The 2,500-nt window shown below is 59.2% G+C and overlaps 1 pseudogene; it reads right to left on the reverse strand.

The window, feature by feature from the left end:
• Positions 1-2,500, reverse strand: part of LOC126141687 (large subunit ribosomal RNA) — a 7,774-nt pseudogene that overhangs the window by 3,610 nt on the left and 1,664 nt on the right.

Genomic DNA, 2,500 nt, shown 5'->3' on the forward strand with positions numbered 1-2,500 from the left:
AACTGGGTCGGTGTGAGACCATCTGGGCCTGCAGCTGAGCTTCGAGGTGGTAGGGCAGCAGCCGCTTCTTCCGCTGTGATGGGAGCCCATAGTTCGTGAAAGGCTACCATCTTTGAGAATGGCAACAGCCTCTCGGACAGACCCTCGCCCCGTGGAGGCCGAGACCTGACACGAGGTGGAGAAAAAAGGTCTGTCCAATACTCAATCAGTCCCGGGATGGACGGGGGCTGATGCAGAAGAGTGCCATCGAGAAGCCCGTTAATGCAACGTGCCGCATTCTTCTTGAAGGCACGCTGAACTACTGCATATTCCCACCTTCTTCGAGCACGCTTCCGCTCTGGAGGCTGTTGGATCCTTGCATTTCCAGCTTGATGGAGAGCTGGTTCCATGCTCCCCACTTCATCCAAAGCAGGTAGCAACAATGCCCGGATAGTATCCCGGCTAGTGGTAGGACCCAGAGCTAGAATAGCGTCAAGAGATCGAAATCGGCGGCCTGATGGAGGGAGATCACCCATGAAAGACCAGATGGCAAGGTCAACGTCATCCCCCTGAGGTGGAGACTGTAAATGGGGGGATCCGTCACCAGGCTCAGCATCAGGATCACGAGAACCGTGACCACAACTGGAGAGCTCAGTGACAAACCTCGCCACCATGTCCTTGAAGGCCTGCGCCCTACGCTGGCACTTGATGGACTCCAGCGTTCGCGCAGGGAAGGCCTTGGTGAGCTCCTGGTTAAGGAACTTGCAACCGCGGATGGTTAGGGTTGCTTCGGCATGAGCCAAACGCATCAGTTCCTCTTCGGACCACCTGGCCTTCTTCCTCTCCGTCTGTATTTCTGCATTGGCTGCAGAGGGATGAGCACGGCGCCGGTGGACACCGAGCCCGGTCTTGGTGGAGAATGACCGTGAGCAGTCAGGACAGATGATGGGGAGCGGCGCTCGACCCGCATCGGTTGGCTGGCTGGGTGGTTCATCAGCTGGCACAGGCGCTCCAGTGGGAGGCCTGGTACCACGTTTGCTTCTTCTTGTCGGGCCAGCTGGAACAAAGACATGGGGGGAGGCAACCCCCATGCCCTAAAAGACACCCTGCTCTGTCGGTCGAGGAACTTTGGAAGACTTACACCAAGGCATAACCTTCCTCCGAACCTCTCACGACTCCCGCCACGTGAAGGCCAGAGCTAGGATTTCCCACCGAGAGGCTAAGCGAACCATCATCCACTCGACACCACTAGGGTGCTAAGGAGTGGACCGAGAGGATCCGTATATGACGCATCATGTGAGCTTAAGAGAGTCATAGTTACTCCCGCCGTTTACCCGCGCTTGCTTGAATTTCTTCACGTTGACATTCAGAGCACTGGGCAGAAATCACATTGCGTCAACACCCGCTAGGGCCATCGCAATGCTTTGTTTTAATTAGACAGTCGGATTCCCCCAGTCCGTGCCAGTTCTGAGTTGATCGTTGAATGGCGGCCGAAGAGAATCCGCGCACCCGCGCGCCCCCGGAGGAGCACGCTAAGGCGGACGCGGCCTCGCAGCAAGGAAGATCCGTGGGAGGCCAAGGCACGGGACCGAGCTCGGATCCTGCGCGCAGGTTGAAGCACCGGGGCACGAACGCCGCGCAGGCGCGCGCATCCTGCACCGCCGGCCAGCACGAGGCCAACCAACGGCGAGAGCAGACCACGCCCGCGCTAAACGCCCGCACTTACCGGCACCCCTACGGCACTCACCTCGCCCAGGCCCGGCACGTTAGCGCTGACCCACTTCCCGACCAAGCCCGACACGCCCCGATCCTCAGAGCCAATCCTTATCCCGAAGTTACGGATCCAATTTGCCGACTTCCCTTACCTACATTATTCTATCGACTAGAGGCTCTTCACCTTGGAGACCTGCTGCGGATATGGGTACGAACCGGCGCGACACCTCCACGTGGCCCTCTCCCGGATTTTCAAGGTCCGAGGGGAAGATCGGGACACCGCCGCAACTGCGGTGCTCTTCGCGTTCCAAACCCTATCTCCCTGCTAGAGGATTCCAGGGAACTCGAACGCTCATGCAGAAAAGAAAACTCTTCCCCGATCTCCCGACGGCGTCTCCGGGTCCTTTTGGGTTACCCCGACGAGCATCTCTAAAAGAGGGGCCCGACTTGTATCGGTTCCGCTGCCGGGTTCCGGAATAGGAACCGGATTCCCTTTCGCCCAACGGGGGCCAGCACAAAGTGCATCATGCTATGACGGCCCCCATCAACATCGGATTTCTCCTAGGGCTTAGGATCGACTGACTCGTGTGCAACGGCTGTTCACACGAAACCCTTCTCCGCGTCAGCCCTCCAGGGCCTCGCTGGAGTATTTGCTACTACCACCAAGATCTGCACCGACGGCGGCTCCAGGCAGGCTCACGCCCAGACCCTTCTGCGCCCACCGCCGCGACCCTCCTACTCGTCAGGGCTTCGCGGCCGGCCGCAAGGACCGGCCATGACTGCCAGACTGACGGCCGAGTATAGGCAC

This window comes from Schistocerca cancellata, unplaced genomic scaffold (genome assembly GCF_023864275.1).
Source record: "Schistocerca cancellata isolate TAMUIC-IGC-003103 unplaced genomic scaffold, iqSchCanc2.1 HiC_scaffold_738, whole genome shotgun sequence".
NCBI classification, from domain to species: Eukaryota; Metazoa; Arthropoda; class Insecta; order Orthoptera; family Acrididae; genus Schistocerca; species Schistocerca cancellata.